Consider the following 6594-nt stretch of genomic DNA (forward strand, 5'->3'; position numbering starts at 1 on the left):
CAAGAAAAGAAAAGAAAAGAAAAGAAGGTTGCTGCTGAATTTTAATTATACTTTGATAAGTTTCAACTTGGAATAAAAAAAAGACTCATATTTCCAAATTTGGAAGGATGGGGCCACTGCAAACTCCGGTTCATTTGGGGTAGAAGTTTAACAACTCTGATTATTTATTTAGTTTTTGAGACAAGAGTCTCACTCTGTTGGCGTGGGCAGAATGACCTGGCACCATAGCTCACAGCAACCTCAAACTCTAGGGCTCAGGGCATCCTCTTGCCCCAGCCTCCCAAGTAGCTGAGACGACAGGCGCCTGCTCTATAGAGATGGGGTCTTGCTCTTGCTCAGGCAGGTCTTGAACTCATGAGCTCAGCCTCCCAGAGTGTTAGAATTACAGGCCAGATTTTTTTTTTTTTTCTTGAGACAGAGTCTCACTATGTCGCCCTCTGTAGAGTGCTGTGACATCACAGCTCACAGCAACCTCAAACTCTTGGCCTCAGCCTCCCGAGTAGCTGGGGACTACAGGCGCCCACTACAATGCCCGTTGTTGTTGTTGTTGTTGTTGCTGTTTGTCGCAGTTGTCATTGTGGTTTAGCAGGCCCGGGCCGGGTTTGAACCCGCCAGCCCCGGTGTACGTGGCCGGCACCCTAACCACTGACCTACGGGGCAGGGAGGCAACATGGCCAGAATTTTAACAACTTTAGAAAATTATCTGGCAATGTCTACTAATCATCAAACATACATATATGTATGCTGTGATTCAGCAATTCCATTTTTAGCTGTATTCCTTAGATCTGCACCTATTGAACAGTTGAAATGTTTCTGGTGTCACACATGGTAAGGATACCATTTTTTTATGTATTCAGTTGAATAAAACATTGCTAAAATTCATTTCACTTCTTTCTCTTTACTTTCTAAAATGTGTCTATAGATAGATAATTTAAAAGCACGTATGTGGCTGGCATTCAATTTTAGTGGAATGCACCGCCCTAGAGAAATATGTGAATACAGCCCACCAAAAGACACGTAGAAAAATGTTGCTAGGGCCCGGTGCCCGGGCTCATGCATATAGTCCCAGATACTTGGGAGGCTGAAGCAGGAGGAGGTCTTGAACTCCAGAGTTCAGGCGGGGGTGAGCTGTGATTATGCCACTACACTCCAGCCTGGGTGACAGAGCCAGAACTTGTCTATAAAAAAAAAAAAAAGAAAAGAAAGAAAATAAATAGGTTGAGATATATTCACATACAGCGAAATACATACAGAAACAAAGAACTACGGGAAACACTACGAAGTCTCGTAGACATACCTTTGAGTGAAAGAAGTCAAACTCATGTCTCTCCCCTCCCCCAAAACTCACTACCTCACGCTTCATTTTTCAATTTATATGAAAACAAAGGGCAGGGAAACCAACCTACCCTGATAAAGTTGGAGGGGAGCGGTGGAAACTAAATCCGTGGACTGTTGTCAGGGTTCAGGGTTGCAGTCTACGCGTTAAAAGTCCTGGTTAAGCACCTCCAGTGAAATTTCCCCCAGGTAACTTTGTCAAATTTGAACGATTTGTTGGTATCTTCGCGGGCTCTAAAACACTAACATAAGGTAGGCACTAAGGTCTCGTAAGGGGAGAAACATCTTCAAGCCCCCATCCCCACCCGCTTTCCACTGCGAAAGTTAATTAATGATCTAACTATGGACTGGACAGTCGCACCCGCCAGCCTTGCCCTGGTTCTGGCGTCCTGAAGGCCACCAAGAGCCTGGGTAGATAAAACAACAGATGGAAAACGTACATCTTAGGAATGTGGCAAGCGCTGTGAAGGTCCTGCAGCTTGAGATAAGAGGGTTTAATGATGTGTAGGTGGAAATAGTAACTTTTGGGTATAAGAACTCTGTGAAGTTCTCTCAAAGGAAGGCAGGGTTTGAGAACAATCTCCCCGTCTTCTTGGGATTCTCAAACTTGGTAATAAAGGACAAGTTTAACCTACACGAGTGCTTGACTTCTGGTTCAATCGCACCACTACCCTTACGAGATGGCCGTGGACGAGACGACAAAGTCTCACACTACACCTGAGAGTCATCCAATCATCTCTGCTGGGGCAGCAGTTTGGTACAATGCTGTATTTGCCGAAACCAAAATAAGAAACAAAACGCGGGACCGGAAAACACAAAACAAACGACCCCCGCCCCCCGCCAAAAAACTCTGGAAGATTCATGAAATTATATTAGACAAAGGTCTAACAACCCTAGTGGTAAATCCTCTATGAATGGCCGGTTTGCAGTCCTCGGAGCCTTCTCTCTGATACTAGCTGGTTTCCGATTTTAACCGGAAAGGCACATCACGAAGATAACCGTATCTGGAAGGAACCCGTTCCCTTTGTCACGGTTCATAAATGTTCTAGTCTACGCATCAGGAAGGTCACGAGAGGGTCGCCGGCGCGACCGGATTTAAGAACTCGCTCGGCTGGGCGAGAGCAGACCTGGGACGCCCGCAGCGCCCCAGCGAGTGGGATGGGACCGAAGGAGCGAAAGACTGACAGCACTCCGCCCACCGGCAACTCGCGCGCTGGTTGGCCCGCTGGTTGGCGTGGGGGTGGGGCGGCCGAGCGGAGCAGGAACCGGGCGGGGGCTGCAGGGAAGGGCGCGGCGCGTGACGTCAGGGATAGGGCGTGCTCCATGCAGATGAGGCGGCGCGGAGGCTGCCTGGTGGGTACCTGCTGCTGCTGGAACGCGATCGCGATTCCGTGGTGGCAGCGATTCCGGGACCGTTTGTGGGAAGCGAGTTTGTTGGGCGTGTGAAAGGGGTGAGAGAATCGGGGAAGTGCGCGGAGGCAAGTGACCGTGTGTTTAGAGTGTGAGGCGTGTGAGGATGTGCGGGTGCGGCGGGCGAGCAACTCATACTTACCTGGCAGGGGAGATACCATGATCACGAAGGTGGTTTTCCCAGGGCGAGGCTTATCCATTGCACTCCGGATGTGCTGACCCCTGCGATTTCCCCAAATGTGGGAAACTCGACTGCATAATTTGTGGTAGTGGGGGACTGCGTTCGCGCTTTCCCCTGCTTTGTGAGCGGTTAAACGATAGTTTTACTATGTTTGCGTCTGTGAGTTTTGTCTCTTCGCACTTTCGGTTGACCGTGTGGAGAGCTGTTTATAGACTCACGGGCTTTGTGGTTTTAGTGCCGAGTGTTTTGGGTAGCCACTGTTACGATCCCAGCTGTTGTCCTATGGGCCCACGTTCTTATGTCCGTGGCGCCCACCTTGCTGACGTGCTGTGTCCCTTTTTTCACCCCTGGCTTTCTCTTCGGTGTGCTGCTCTCCACTTCTACGAGCAGACACAGTGGCTGCTGTCAATCTCCATTTCGTCCCTGGCGGGCGTAGAACGTTCCTTAAATGTGGAAGTCAAGTGTCTGTTTGTACCTGCTGGGAATAAGACGTTGTGTGTGCCCATCTGAAAGTGTCTGAGTACTGAGGGACTCCGGTTGAGAGGAAACCCCCCAGGTCTAGTTTGGCGGTTGGGTACCTTGCCACCCTGCCGCGGGCTGTTCTCTGACCCGGCTGTGGCGTCTGACCTGTCATATGGTGCCTGGCCCAACGCACAGGGCGGGACCGTGGCGGGAAGGACGGCGGCGTCCTCGGGTCCTCTGGGGGCTATCCGTCCCGGGGACTTGGCTCAAGACTTGCGTGGCCTCGGAAGCTTACAGAGCCGGCGGGAGAGTAGGGACAGTGGCGACGCGGGCAGGTCGGAAGCAAACCGACCCGAACGTCCGGGCCGCCGGCGAGTATTCGAAAAACGGCGAGCTGGAGCCTCTGCCGAGGGCGTAGTCGGCTTAGCGGGAGCTGTCTTTTGTGCTCAGCAGGGTGGGATGTCCGTGACCCAGATGGAAACCACGGGAACGAAAGACCGACGTCAACTTTCGTGCCCTAACGATGAGAAAATTCCGTTTTAAATATTCTTTTCTATTAACTCATAGCTTTGTACACTGATGCATTTATGCGTAGGGTTCAGAGTACTGTTTCGATGTACAATGTGAAATGCTTACATTGAACTAAGTAACACATCCATCACAATTATACTCATTTCTTAATAGTTTTGAAATGTACCATTGCATCATGCACATTAGGTGAGGTCCCCCCAAATAGCCTCCCTTCTCTCATACCCCCCCTCCCCTCCCCTCTCTCGTCTTACTTTCAGGACTATAGTTATATTTTGCCATTCATATGAGTGTGTAGGTGATTGTATATTGATTTCATAGTAGTATTGAGTGCATTGGATACTCCCCCCTCCTCCACAACACGCAGCTATTTTTTTGGTTGCAGCCGTCATAGTTGTTTGGCAGGCACTGGCTGGATTCGAACCCGCCACCTTGGGTGTACATGGCTGGTGCCTTAGCCACTTGAGCCACAAACGCCGAGCCAGATTTGAATGTCTTTATCAGCTTGGTCTGCTGCAGCAAAATACCATAGACTAGGCGGCTTAAACAACAGACTTTTTTTTTTTTTGAGACAGAGTCTCCCTGTCACCCCAAGTAGAGTATAGTAAAATAGCAGTGTCATAGCTCACTGTATCCTCCAACTCCTGGGGTCCAATGGATACTTCTGTCTCAGCCTCCCAAGTAGCTCACATACCACCATGCTTAGCTAATTTTGTCTTTTTTTTTGGAGACAGGGTCTCACTATGTCACCTTCAGTAGAGTGCTGTGGCATCACAGCAACCTCAAACTCTTGGGCTTAAGTGATTCTCTTGCCTCCTGAGTACCTGGGACTACAAGCGCCCACCTGAATGCCTGGATATTTTTTTTGTTGTTGCAGTTGTCATTGTTGTTTAGCTGGTTCAGGTCAGTTTCGAAACCACCAGCCTTGGTGCATGTGGCCAGAATCATAACCACTGTGCTACGGGCCAAGCCAAATTTTGTCTAATTTTGGTAGAGATAGGCCTTGCTCTTCTGTAGGCTGGCCTCCAATTCCTGAGCTCCTGCCTCAGCCTCCCAGAGTGCTAGGATTACAGGTGTGAGCCACCACACCCAGCCAAACAACACATTTATTTCCTCACAGTGTATAGGGAGGGTGGGAAGTCCAAGATCAAGGTGCCAGCAGATTTGGTTCTTGGTGAGGGCTCTCTTCCTCCCTCAGGAACAAATTCTCACTATATCCTCACAACACAGAGAGAAAACTCTAGTGTCTCTTCTTATAATGGCACTAATCCCACTATGGTGGGCTCATCCTTAGCACCTCATCTAAGCCTATTTACTTCCCTAAGGCCCTACCTCCTAATACCATCACCTGGTGGGTTAGGGTTTCAACATATGAACTGGGGGCTTGGGAGCAAAAACATTCAAAACAGGTGGTAACATGAAGAGATATTCCAGATACTCTAGCCTGGGCAATAAAGTGAGATTATCTAAAACAAAACAAAACAATAAAAACACATTTCTCAAGAGTCTAAAATGTCCTTCATAGTGACCAGATCACAAGGACTTGAGAAAAGTCACATAAAAGTAGCAGCAGATATTGTATAATTCATTGATCTTTTCCCCTAGGAGGATCAAGGCATGTGCTGTGGATGTGTCCATTTATACCCACAAGAGTATGGTCAATAGAAAATCAAAGGATTAGAGAAAACACATGTGGGAAAATTCTCATCTCTACTCAAGCTTCCAGTTCCCAAAGGCAGAAAAATACTAACCTGTTTTTTTCTTACAAGCATAACTTTGTGAACCTTTATAATACCAAAGTTATCACCCACTTTTAAGTGTATATTAAAAACTTCAGACAAACCAGGCTTTGACTGAAACTTATTTAGGCTGCCATAGTCACAAGGCAGGTCATTAAACTATAATCATGACCTGTCCTTTGAGCTTAAGCAGGTCACAGTCTCTATGGACTTGAAAACAATTATGATCCAGAAGTTTATAGAATTTTCTTGTCTTTCTCCCCTTAGCTTTTTCAAGCACTATACACACACACACACACACACACATACACTTCCTCTTCCCTCCCTCTGTTCCTTCTTTCCTTTTTTTTCTTTCTTCCTTTTTTTTAGACAGGGTCTTGCCCCAGTGGTATGATCATAGCTCACTGCAACCTAAAACTCCTGGGCTCAAATGATCTTCCTGCCTTGGCCTCACAATGCAGTAGAATTACAGGCCTGACCCACTGCACTTAGCCTACTTCTTCTTTTTGATGATGCATATCCTCCAAAAACTTTATTTATAAAGAGGTTGCCCAAAAACTACATTGTATGTCTGAAAATATCTTTTGTACTCATATGCCTAACTGATATTTTACTAGATAGAGAATTTTAGGTTGAAATGATTTTCTTTTAGTTTATTTATTTATTTATGACAGTCTCACTTTGTCACCCCCCAGTAGAGTACTGTGGTATCATAGCTCACAGCAACCTCAGATTCCTTGGCTCAAGCAGTTCTCTTGCCTTAGCCTCCTGAGTAGCTGGGACTACAGGCACCAGGCTATTTTTAGAGATGGGGGTCTTGCTGTAGCTCAGGCTGGTCTCAAACTTGTGAGCTCAGACAATCCACCCACTTCAGCCTCCCAGAGTACAGTTTTTAATTTTTTAATTAAAAAAAAAAATTGTTGGCTTGGCGCCTGTGGC

The 6594-nt window shown here is 47.3% G+C and overlaps 1 non-coding gene across 1 annotated transcript; it reads left to right on the plus strand.

Annotated features, from left to right (window-relative positions):
- Positions 1 to 2879: 2879 nt before the first annotated feature.
- On the plus strand, positions 2880 to 3043 carry LOC111726626. The gene has a single exon (XR_002774362.1). It is a non-coding gene; the product is annotated as a U1 spliceosomal RNA (small nuclear RNA).
- Positions 3044 to 6594: the final 3551 nt, after the last annotated feature.

Source organism: Otolemur garnettii, unplaced genomic scaffold, assembly GCF_000181295.1.
Source record: "Otolemur garnettii isolate 467f Iridium unplaced genomic scaffold, OtoGar3 scaffold00073, whole genome shotgun sequence".
Taxonomy (NCBI): Eukaryota; Metazoa; Chordata; class Mammalia; order Primates; family Galagidae; genus Otolemur; species Otolemur garnettii.